The sequence below is a fragment of the Oratosquilla oratoria genome, chromosome 12, assembly GCF_046742065.1.
Source record: "Oratosquilla oratoria isolate Oo_2021 chromosome 12, ASM4674206v1, whole genome shotgun sequence".
In the NCBI taxonomy this organism is placed as follows: Eukaryota; Metazoa; Arthropoda; class Malacostraca; order Stomatopoda; family Squillidae; genus Oratosquilla; species Oratosquilla oratoria.
The window spans coordinates 8,584,818-8,598,467 of NC_134788.1; positions in this window are offsets into that span (position 1 = coordinate 8,584,818).

Below are 13,650 nucleotides of genomic sequence, written 5' to 3' on the forward strand. Positions count from 1 at the left end.
AATGATGAATATGCATGCAAAATGGTTAAGGGTAATATATATTTAGTTCCTTAATTCTACGACGTGTACAATTGGCATAGACGCATACGCGTTTAGCGTACGCCTAATGACGTATATATATTCGGTTATATAATTATGTATAGGCACTTATATAATGTAATGACTACATAGGCTTACTTATACAAAACATTTACAATAGATATATGTTGATATTAAGTACTCATGTATAATAAAGATGTGTGACATATACATTAAAGGAGATACATATACAATAAATATATACAATAATTAAGTAAGGAAGGGCTTGGCTACATTACTCCCCCCTTGAGAGTGTAGCGTCAGTGAAGAAAGTCTTTAGTAGTAGTAAAAATCAGATTTATTGTGAAATCTCACTTTTCTGCCTGCACGACTTGTGTATGGGAGAGCGTAAGTATGAGGGTGGGAGGGAGGGGAAGAGGTGATAGGGTGGCCAAGGTCATTGGCATTTGTGGGTGGTATGGGATTCGGTGGGATGACAGTTGAAGTGTCAGAAGTGGACGAAGTAGGAATAGGAGGAGTGGAAGATGTTGAGGGTATGTCTGGGGTTACATGGAGACGGGTCTTAGGGCGAGGAGAAACTGGGAGGAAAGCTGGTTTCAAACGATCAATGGAAACTGAGGTTTCGCCTTGAGGTAGTTTAAGGATGAAGTACTTAGGTTCACGTCGAATGACGTCATATGGACCAGAGTACGGAGCCTCCAAACTCTTACGAATTCTGTCGACTCGTAACCAAACTTTAGAGCAAGAGTGAAGGTCGTGAGGGAGATAGGGTGGAGGTGGTGTATGGCAGTCACCGGATGCGAGATCTTGGAAATTGACAGACTGCATTTCCTTGATGAGACGGAGGATGGTTGTGTCATCCGAGGAGTGGGTGTGTTCCTGAGTAATGGCGACAGAAGGGCATAACATATGAGCGCCAGTAACGGCGGTAAATGGGGAAAATTTGGTGACGTGAGGTGTCATGCGATAGCCAAGAAGGACGATAGGTAAGGAGTAAAACCAGTTATCTTGCCTAGCGCGAAGAGCTGATTTCAGAGAACGGTGGAAACGTTCAATCATGCCGTTAGCTTGAGGGTGATAACTAGTAGTACGCATATGGTGGAAACCAATGATAGATGAAAGCTTAGAGAAAAGTTCACTCTCGAATTGGGAACCTCTATCCGTGATGACATGAAGTGGAACACCGAAACGGCATATCCAGCCATTCACAAAAGAGATTGCTACAGAAGTGGCAGTAGTGTCAATGAGGGGAATTGCTTCAGTCCAACGAGTAGGTCGGTCAATGCAAGTCAACAAGTATTTGTATGGGAGAGGGTAAGGATAGTTAGGAAGAGTAGCAGGGGGCAACGGTCCTACAATGTCGATGTGTACCGATTGGAAGCGGTCAGTAGGAATAGATATAGGAGAAACAGGATGTCGTTACTTCCGGTGACTACGACCGCTTGAAGAAGGCGCTAATCGACGTCCTAACCAGGTCTCCGCCGGAACTCTTCGATGCCTTGGTCCACCAGAACAATATCATGTATGATAAGCCGACGACCTTCCTACGAGAACTTCGCACCATAGGTAAGCAACTCGGTGTCGACGACGGCTTCATCCGCCTAAAGTTTTTACGTGCAGTGCCAAGTGACATACGACCACTACTTGTTACACATGCCGGTTCCCTAGATGAGTTGGCCCGTATCGCTGACACTCTCATGGCCCATGGCCACGGAAACAAAGGGATAAGTGCGTCATCGGTGAACAAGCCTGTGCCAAGGGCTCCGCGTAGTGATAGTGTGCCAGTGTTTCGTAGTGGTAACCCCACTACACGTGTTTCAGCATCCACTACCTTTCCACCCGGATTAACTCCTTTCCACGAAGGTCAAAGACCGCGAGTGTGCCGTTACCACCTCTTCTACGGCAACAGTGCTAGGACTTGCAAACAATGGTGCATATTGTCCCACACTAGTGCTAACGTGTTGCCCAGTTCACGACCTAACTCACGTTCTTCATCCCCAGGACCTCAGCTTAACACGTCGGGAAACTTGATGGGCAGTCTGTAGAAGTATCCCTTGCATCCCTTGCCTCTCGTCATTAGTGCCACTATAGGTTGCAAGAACTATGAATTCCTTATAGATACCGGTTCTCAAGTCTCGCTCATTCCCTATGACCCAAGTTTAACTCCACTGCTCCGTTCCACGGTAGTACAACTTACTACTGCTTCCGGTACCCGTATTCGTACGTACGGCGAAGTCGACGTGGAACTTGGGATTCGACGTATCAGACGTTCTCTCCCATGGTCATTCGTCGTTGCTGATGTTGTCCGCCCAATTCTTGGTACCGATTTTTTAACCCATAATTCACTAGTAGTTGATTGTAGAAATCGCCTCCTCTCTGATCCTTCCACTGCATGCACCATTCCCCTTAAGGCTTCTCCTCTCCCTATCTCTTCACATGCGGTACATTATGGGGATATTGATTCAAGAGCCATTGCTCTTCTTTCAAAATTCCCCGTACTTACCGCGCCCCGACAACTGTCTGATCCTCCACCATTAGAAACTACAACCTATCATCATATTGATACAGGTGATTCTTCCCCTATATCATGTAAATTAAGGCCATTGACAGGTGAGAAGCTCAAAGCTGCTAAGGATGAGTTTCAATTTTTGCTTTAATGCAGGGATCATACGACGCTCCAACTCACCTTGGGCGTCCCCACTTCATTTGGTTCCCAAGAAAGAACCACATTCCTGGAGACCTTGCGGAGATTACCGAGGTCTCAACAATGTAACTGTAGATGACAAATATCCCATACCACACTTGCGCTCTCTCACCATGTCACTTAAGAATAAGGTTATATTCACTAAGTTAGACTTACAACGTGCATATCTGCAGATTCCTGTAGCTGAACAAGATATTCCTAAGACTGCGATATGCACGCCATTTGGTTTATTTGAATTTTTGTACATGCCCTTTGGATTGAAAAATGCTGGAGCCACATTTCAGCGCTTTATAGATACCCTCTTAGCTAACGTAAACAACACGTTTACGTACCTTGATGATGTACTGATTGCTAGTGAGACCCTTGAAGAACATATTTCAGATGTTCAAACTGTTCTTTCTATTTTGGCTCAGCATAACATGCGACTTTCTCTTGACAAATGTCAATTTTTCAAGTCAAACCTTACCTTTCTCGGTTACGAGATTAGCTCACAAGGGATTAAGCCACCTAAAGACCGCACTACGGCCATTTCCGATTTCCCTTTGCCTCAGACTTCACAGGCTTTGCGCCGTTTCATGGGTATGATCAATTTTTTTCGGCCCATGATTCCTAATTTTGCAACCGTAGCCTATTCCCTTACTTAGCTAATTAAACAATATCCTTCTTCAAAGTGTCTCACTTGGACTGACGCAGCAAAGGACTCCTTCAATAATTTGAAGCAAGCCTTACTGGACTGTCCAACCTTAGCTTACCCTTCCCTATTACCGACAAACTACCAACTCGTGACTGACAGTTCAAGCCTAGCCATTGGCGCCGCTCTCTATCAAGTTATAGACGGCGAGCCAACGCCCCTAGGATTCTACTCGAAGAAACTCTCTGACGCACAACGCATCTATTCCACCTACGACCGCGAGTTATTAGCTGCTTACCTCGCAGTTTTGCATTTCAGGACTCTCATTGACGGACATACAGTTACCCTATTTCTTGACCACAAACCCCTCGTAGCTGCCTTTTACTCTAAATCTCTTGCTAAAACTGACAGACAACAACGACAACTCTCTGTTCTTTCTGAATACGTTTCTTCAGTCGAGTACATTCGTGGCGACACTAACGTCGTCGCTGATTGCTTATCTCGCACGTCATGCGCTGTTACACTCGACGCTTTTGACTTAAGTGGCATCGCTCAAAGTCAGACAACAGATGACGAACTGGAAACTTTCAAGCCTAGACTCTCTAAATTCACTTTACCCTCTGATTTAACACTCTGGTGTGATACCTCTACTAACACTCCTCGACCTTTTGTTCCATTACCCTTACGTAATGACGTAGTCTCTTCTTTGCATAACGTTTCTCATCCTGGTGTTCAGTCCACCTCTAAGTTGGTAAAACAACGTTACTTCTGGCCACACATTGACAGAGATGTAAAGACATTTGTAAGACAATGCCTTAGGTGTCAACAGTCTAAGACTACCCGCCACACTTCCTCTCCTGTTTCTCCTATATCTATTCCTACTGACCGCTTCCAATCGGTACACATCGACATTGTAGGACCGTTGCCCCCTGCTACTCTTCCTAACTATCCTTACCCTCTCCCATACAAATACTTGTTGACTTGCATTGACCGACCTACTCGTTGGACTGAAGCAATTCCCCTCATTGACACTACTGCCACTTCTGTAGCAATCTCTTTTGTGAATGGCTGGATATGCCGTTTCGGTGTTCCACTTCATGTCATCACGGATAGAGGTTCCCAATTCGAGAGTGAACTTTTCTCTAAGCTTTCATCTATCATTGGTTTCCACCATATGCGTACTACTAGTTATCACCCTCAAGCTAACGGCATGATTGAACGTTTCCACCGTTCTCTGAAATCAGCTCTTCGCGCTAGGCAAGATAACTGGTTTTACTCCTTACCTATCGTCCTTCTTGGCTATCGCATGACACCTCACGTCACCAAATTTTCCCCATTTACCGCCGTTACTGGCGCTCATATGTTATGCCCTTCTGTCGCCATTACTCAGGAACACACCCACTCCTCGGATGACACAACCATCCTCCGTCTCATCAAGGAAATGCAGTCTGTCAATTTCCAAGATCTCGCATCCGGTGACTGCCATACACCACCTCCACCCTATCTCCCTCACGACCTTCACTCTTGCTCTAAAGTTTGGTTACGAGTCGACAGAATTCGTAAGAGTTTGGAGGCTCCGTACTCTGGTCCATATGACGTCATTCGACGTGAACCTAAGTACTTCATCCTTAAACTACCTCAAGGCGAAACCTCAGTTTCCATTGATCGTTTGAAACCAGCTTTCCTCCCAGTTTCTCCTCGCCCTAAGACCCGTCTCCATGTAACCCCAGACATACCCTCAACATCTTCCACTCCTCCTATTCCTACTTCGTCCACTTCTGACACTTCAACTGTCATCCCACCGAATCCCATACCACCCACAAATGCCAATGACCTTGGCCACCCTATCACCTCTTCCCCTCCCTCCCACCCTCATACTTACGCTCTCCCATACACAAGTCGTGCAGGCAGAAAAGTGAGATTTCACAATAAATCTGATTTTTACTACTACTAAAGACTTTCTTCACTGACGCTACACTCTCAAGGGGGGAGTAATGTATATGTATCTCCTTTAATGTATATGTCATACTTCTTTATTATACATGAGTACTTAATATCAACATATATCTATTGTAAATGTTTTGTATAAGTAAGCCTATGTAGTCATTACATAATATAAGTGCCCTATACATGATTATATAACCGAATATATATACGTCATTAGGCGTACGCTAAACGCGTATGCGTCCATGCCAATTGTAAACGTCGTAGAATTAAGGAACTAAATATATGTTACCCTTAACCATTTTCCATGCATATTCATCATTATATGTAATTGTTCTCTTGTTGCTGTATATTTCTATGTATATACCTAGATATGTTAGTATGTATTGTTTTGCCCAATCTTTTTCCGCCTAGCAACAATGTAACAGAAAGTAGGCCACGGGCGCGTCTTAATGCCCAGCTAGGCCCCCCAAGCATTCGCTTGTGACAGATCACTTCCTGTATTACTTGTAAGTAGACCTCCGCAATAAACTCCTACCAAAATACTGCGTGTTTGGCACTTACCACACGTGAATGTAAATCAAAGAGGGGGGGGGGATGATGGGGCAACTCATTAAGTGAACCGTCCTAGGCTAATGAAACCCAGAACTCCTAATGTGAGTTTTAATGGATTAAATAATTCTATAATTAGACAATAGAATGATACTACTTATCATTAACAATGTGAGTTAACAATTAACTGGATTTCACATACATCCTAACTATTCCCTGCGCGCGATTCCTAGCTATGACTTATACTAAACCTTAACTTGTGTGTCTTGCGTTTGTAGACGTCTTCAGTTGGTGTGGTCTCCTGCTGAGTTACGACCGGCGCGCCTCCGCTTCTGGTGGGAGCGGGAGGCGATGGTTTTCGTGTGGATCTGAGCGGGAAACTGACCGACTTCGTAGCTTGATGGTTAAGGACGGGCGCTGAGATAGGCTTTGTAAGCGACACTTCACCGACGTATTCTTGGTCAATCGCACCGCACCTTTAGAGTTCTGGCGGGAAGGGACTGTACCCAAATCTCTTGACACTCGATCGCCACTCAAGGATGAAAATCCTTAATGAGGGAGGAAAGGACACGATTGGACTTCCGAGAATGAGCGGTCCGACCTCCCTTGTTGAACCCGATGTGAAGACTGACCTCTGTCCCGCGGCATGTGAGGTCGAAAATGCCCGCTAGTTAGCATCCAACGTTGCCAATACTTCTACGTTCCCGCCACTAGTGTTGAAGGGTACTACGAATAATGTTCATGTGGGAGATGACACAGTTCCAATTGCTCCTTGAGGTAGACACTAATCACGAGCGGGTTAGCTACGATCCTAATTATTCTAATTGCCTAGGTTAAAACAAATATGTGGCAGCGCGCAGGGGGGGGGGGTTTCGCACGGAGCTGGAACAAGGTCGCTTTGTGCTTGGGTGCGGAAACCGTTGGCCTCGGTCGTGTGAGAACATTAGAATCTAAAGGGGGGTTCTCTAAATAATTAGAAGTCTCTCACTTCGTTAAGGCACTGTAGTTGATTGTCAAAATGGCACGACAGTTGATGAGGATAAGGAGAAGGAGAAAGGACAGGATGTAGCTACTAGAAGTCTTAAGGACTCTGGTAATTCCCCCGAGTATAAGGAATGAAGGGCCGAAACGGTGAGAATTCGGACATAAGTAAATGGAAAGGGGAGACAGCGAGCCGGGTGTCACAATAATATTCAAAAATTGTGACAAAAAAGTTAATTTTGCGATGTGATGCTAAGTAAAGTATGCAATACGAACTTTAGGCAAAGTTTTGACAAACTTTGATAGAAAAAGTACTATTTTGTCTGAAGTATAGATAAAATGCCTAAAACTGTATAGACAGCGTTGTTTATGTATGATGTATGTGAATATATATTTGAAATGTCCTAAAGAAAAAACACAATTTCACCATATACTTCAAAGTGTCAACAACTGTTTGTGTAACAATTGCTTTCTGGGAAGGTTATGGCTCGCTGAGTTGATCCGAGTAGTGTGGTGGAACGGGAAGAAGTCTACATCAACAAACTGCTAAGATGGGAGATGTATACAGTTAACGGGTTTTGAATGGAGGTGGAGTATATGCTCTGATTCGCCAACCCCTCTTCATAGGGGGAAAGCTCTGTCGGTATGTACTCGTATTGTATGTGTGTGTGTGATTCACTATGGTCTTGGATCACGTGTTGGACTCGTGATCGACAGTTATTAACCTTTCGGATGAGAGCTCAGAGCTCGTATGACCGATCTATGGGTACTGTGACCTTACACGCACACACACTCCCAACTCCCTGCCCACGAGAATTGGAGTAACACTCCGCAGCGAGGCGATACTAAAATTATTTCACCCCTGGGCGGGAGTCGAATCCGGACCACCTTAGTGGCAGGCGAGAACTCTAACCAAAGCGCCACGAGGTGTGTGTATGCCTCTGTGTGCGTGTGTGTGTGTATATATGTGTTTATGTCTGTGTGTTTGTATGTGTGGTTGTATAAAGAGAGTGGTGGATGGGGTGGAAAGAGGGTGGATGGGAGTGGAAGAAGGTGGTGGATGGGAGTGGAAAGAGGGTGGTGGATGGGGGTGGAAAGAGGGTGGTGGATGGGAGTGGAAGAAGGTGGTGGATGGGAGTGGAAGACGTGGTGGATGGCAGTGGAAAGAGCGTGGTGGATGGGAGTGGAAGACGTGGTGGATGGGAGTGGAAGAAGGTGGATGGGAATGGAAGACGTGGTGGATGGGAGCGGAAGAGGGTGGTGGATGGCAGTGGAAAGAAGGTGGTGGATGGAAGTGGAAAGAGAGTGGTGGATGGGAGTGGAAAGGGTAGATACCTACGTTATAGAGGGGAAAAAGCAGCCTTTGGTATGTAGATTGATTATGTATGTATGCATGCATGTATGTACAGTATGTATGTATGTGTGAGGGTGTGTGTGTGTGTAAATGTAAGTCTTCACAACACTTGTGCCCAGTAACTGCCTACCTGCCTGCCTGCTTGCCGAGTATCTATGTCCAGTCTGCCTGCATCTGTTTCTGAAACTGGTCGACGACGAAGACAGAAGCTTGAGTCTGTTGCACACGTGTAAGTCGTCAACAAACTCACCAGGTCTTATTATATAAAACACAACCGGGGAACAGATGCATTTAGAAAACAAAACAGTTATGTTGGAAAACAACTTCGACCCAAAACAGACAGTTCGTGCGTGGTAAATCTACTATTCGTTTACAATGACGGAATTATAACCTAAACTTCAAAAGAAGCAAAGATGGATGGAGTAGTATCTGAAACTGTGGAGCACTGAACGAAGTATTACAAATAATATTGAAAGTTGTACTTAAAAGAAAAAATATATAAACTTCGTGTAAGGGATGGAAGAAAGTAGAAATAGACGAATAGAGGAACATTGTGGGTAAGATTTCGATGAAAGATATATTACTTAAGTTTCTCGGTGAAATTCAAGTACATGCTGTAGATGAATTATAATCACAGAATTATCATTATCACTACTATTAACATTATTATCATTACTAGTGTCATCATTATTAGTGTCACTACTATCATTATTATTATTGTTATCATTATTATAATTATTGTTATTGTTGTTATCATTATTACTATTATTATAATTGTGTCAGGACATCTGGCCTGCCTCTGACAACTCGAAACCCTTCGGTTAAGAGCGAATCGTCTTCCTTGAGAGCTGGGGAGAGAGAGAGAGAGAGAGCAGTGTTGTCATCACAAAACCGAAGTAGTTCGTGCCTTCCCTGAGCCGACGACGCGATGCCCAGCTCCGTTTTCCGATTGGGCACTATAGTTGCCATATTCCTTCTGATGCTCGGCTACCTCATCTATGAAAGGTACGTGAGTTCACAGCCAACATTCCAGGTTTAAAAAGTACGGCACATTGGTTGAACGCCATGAAGATCTTTTCGTTTGCGATGGGAAAGCAATATGAAGTTATGGGAAAAAAAAAAGATTGAAAAGGGCAGAGTAATTGAGAGATGTCAAGAAATGCCGTTTTCTGCACAGACGCATGCAAATGTGAAATAGCTGAGCCGAGCAAGTAGTCCGATCACAAAGCACAAACGAATTCAAAGCCAAATTTGACCAATGAAAACATAGGCACGAGACTCTATGAGTGTAGTTCTTTTCTTCTGTAACAATTAGGTATTAGTTATAGATACATTTAGACGAACACACACACACACACATACATTCACCCTTCCACCACCCTACAGCCATCCATCACCCATTTGTTTTCCTTTCTCCCTTAGCTCCTTGTTAATGAGGCATCACCTGTCCCCCAACCCCTACTTAGGTCAGAAGCAATGCAAGAAGACACAACACCTCCACAGCAGGGCCCAAAACCCGAAACTGCCCCGTCCCCGCCCAACCGATTCATTGAATGGTGACCCTCCCGCTCGAGAAATTACAGAGCAGTGAAGAAGAAATTCCTACGGTCTGTGTCTCCTTGTCACCCATTCACAACCACCCTCCCCTCACATCTATCTCTTGCCCTTCTCATCTCCTGCTTGACATAAATTCCCTCTTTAACCAAGGCCCCCCTTCACCCCATCCATCCGTTTCATTCTCGGTCTTCCTATCACGTTCACTCCACCCACCTATATAATTCCCTCTTTAACCAAGATCTCCTTCACCCCATCCATCCATTTCATTCTCGGTCTTCCTACCAAGTTCATTCCATCCACCTATATAATTCCCTCTTTAACCAAAGGCCCCCCTTCACCCCATCCATCCATTTCATTTTCGGTCTTCCTACCAAGTTCACTCCATCCACCTATACCTTCCACACTCTCTTTGCTAGTCTTTCTTCACTCGTTCTTTCCATACGCCCAGACCATCCAAGTATTCTTTAAACAATCCAATCTGCCAACCCTTTTTATTTTTCCCGTTCTGTCTTATTTCCTAATTTTTCACTCTAACCATCCTTTAACCCCCACCATTCTCCGTAAGCACTTCATCTCAACTACATTTCGACTCTTCTTCTCTTAAATTTCTGCCCTGTACATTGACGTGGGCACAATCATCCTAAGTAAGATGCTGTAATTATTATAATTTATGTTATATTATTTGTTTTTGTTTTGTTATAATTTGTCTGTCTGATTTTCATTTATTATTAGTTATATGTCAATTTATTATCATTTACTATTTACCTATTTGTTTGTTATTCAACTATACCAATGCATTTATTTATGTATTTTAATTGTTATTTACATTGTTATAGTTTTAATTTATTATTAATATGATTTTTTTTTTTTTTTTTTTTTTTTTTTTTTTTTTTTTGCATCCGACCTAGATATGGATCAAAAGGTCTCCTGTCGGCATGCTTTGCCTTTGTAATCCTTTGTAATCCTTTGTATAGTTTGTTACACCATTGTTTTGTATTATATCTATGTTTCGGCCAGAAACTGAAATTATTAGGAAATTTGCTTTGGCCGGAGCACTAATATATATATATATATATATATATATATATATATATATATATAAATATATATATATATATACATCTTGCAAAAATAATCACAATAACGCGTGACGAAAAATTATTGCAGAAACCACAGGGAAATTAAAGTCGGAATACTAAACGTTTTCGTCTATTACGACATCCTCAGAGTACAAGAAAGAAAAAATAGAACACAATATTTATACAGAAGTAAGAAAACTGGGAGAGGTTATAGTCACATAAAACCTTCGGACATTATACATACATACACATTCAATTACACATGGAAAATTGTTGATTGTAATTCAGCTTTAGATAGGAACATCATTGAATCCTGTTTCATAAAGAACAATTTTGATAATAATATTAACTTGAGTTTAGGTTTATTTAAACTAGACAATTTTATAATTGATAGGATAGTAAAACAGTACCAAATTTCCTAATTGTACCAAATGTCCTGTGGACCTTTCGGCCACATAGTTTTGTTCTTTTGTATTTTATTTATTCATTTATCATTTCTATGTGTATATGAACATGTATATATTTTTTTTTCATTTATTGTTACCATTAATATTTCTATATGTTGCTATAACCTTTCTAGTTTTCTTATTTCTGTTAAATATTGTGTTGTTGTTTTTTATACAATTTGATAATATTATCTTGTGTTTTGGTTAAACAATTTTATAATCATAGGATATTTAAGCAGTACCAAGTTTCCTAATTGTACTAAATGTCCTATGGACCTTTCGGCCAGATGATTTTGCTCCTTTGATTTCTTTTTTTTTTCATTACCTTTCATTTCCATGTGTATATGAATGTGTATGTACTTTTATTATTATTACCATTAACATTTCCATGTGTAATTGAATGTGTATGTATGTATAATGTCCGAAGGTTTTATATGACTATAACCTCTCCCAGTTTTGTTACTTTTGTATAAATATTGTGTTCTATTTTTTCTTTCTTGTACTCTGAGGATGTCGTAATAGACGAAAACGTTCAGTATTCCGACTTTAATTTCCCTGTGGTTTCTGCAAAATATATATATATACGTATAATGTGTGTGTGTGTGTGTGTGTGTGTGTGTGTGTGTGTGTGTGTGTGTGTGTGTGTGTGTGTGTGTGTGTGTGTGTGTGTGTGTGTGTGTGTGTGTGTGTGTGTGTGTTAGAATCGCTAAAGTTTTTTAGTTCGGCCTCAGATCATTTACATTCTTTTTCGCTGTTAGTTGTTAGGTCCCACAGTTTATGATGAGTTATTTTCTAGCTCTTCATTGTTTAGATCAATGGACTCCGGCATCCGAAGTATATTTTCGGACGACAGCAATCAAATGCAAAGACAGAATGACCCGACCCCAAGCAGCAACAACAACAACCAAAAGGATACGTCTTTCGATGCTGGAAAACCACCTGAGCAGCAATCCACATCTTTCTTTAAAGGTTATCATCATAATTGTTGTTATCATTATGCTAGCGTTAGTGATATAAGCTAACTACTATGTGGTGCCTTACGTGTGAAGACCGGTAGTTTTTGATACGCGCATGACATGTGTTTATACCTTTTGTCGTGGCATCTTATATCAAGCACATCTCTAGTCAGCGTCCTCAGTGTGAGAAACTGTCTCAAGAGTTGTCAGTATTATTTAATCATGACTTGAAAGCCTTGATTTGTCTTAGTGTTACTTTCTTACGTTTTTAACATCCTCTGCCCACTTAGATGTGGTCTAGATGAGTGTACTTAATCAAAAATTGGGTCTCTCTGTAACCCAGCACCGTCCTGCTTCCTCCTTTGATCTCGAGTGATACCAAAGTTGGTGCCTCAATAACAGGTAGACCTTCTACATGTGGAACTGGGCGAACAGCTGATGGAATGTTTGGATATTCAACGAAATCCTTTTTATTTTTTGACAAGCCATTTTGTACTGGAGGTACCACGCAGAAATAGAAATTATTGGTATGGTCTGTTGGCTCCCGCCACATCATTGGCACAGCAAAAAGCATTCGTTTCCTCTTCATATTCAACCATTGGCGATGGCTGATAGCACAAGTGTTGCAGTATGTTTGGGGCTCATTTATCATCCTGGTCTAATGATGCACCTAGAACAGGTGATATCCTATCTAATCCTTCGGCGTTTTTGTGATGCAAAGGCCCCACCTCAAATGTAGCAGGAAATGTTTGTCATGTTCACACAAATACGAGACATCTGAAAGAAGAAAACACCAAACAGTTAGAAGATCAACGGATTTTTTTTTTCATGAGTTTATAATCATAATACAGAGCATGACAGCTTAGCAGAACTACTTATATAATTCAGCAGGAAAATAAAATCAAAATAAAATGCCTCACATAGATATCAATAGCTTGCTCAACAAACAGTCATGTACATTAAAAAAAAACTAACAAATCAACTAAAGTTAAATGACCAACAAACAACATCAAACAAGCAAACAAACAACTCAAGCAAGAAGAAGACGTACCGAGCCAGCAAGTACAGTACCTACAAATACGAATCCATTTACGACGATCAAGCTCCGCGTCAAGGCAGACAAATTAACACTCAATAAAAATATAAAAAAAACAGCAAGTGGATCTACCCCATATCTGTTATTATAACTTCAACTTCCTTCCATTTCATTTTTTTTTCTACACTAAACCCCCTCCCCTCCACCTTACCTATCATGCCCTGTAGTAGTAGTAGTAGTAGTAGTAGGATTTTGAGCAGACGGTGGTTGACAGTAGGATAAATGAACTTTTGTACTAGGCACTATTAAAAATAAATAAATAAATAGACAAATAAAAGGGTCGTCGACCACAGTCATTGGCGGGAGAGGGG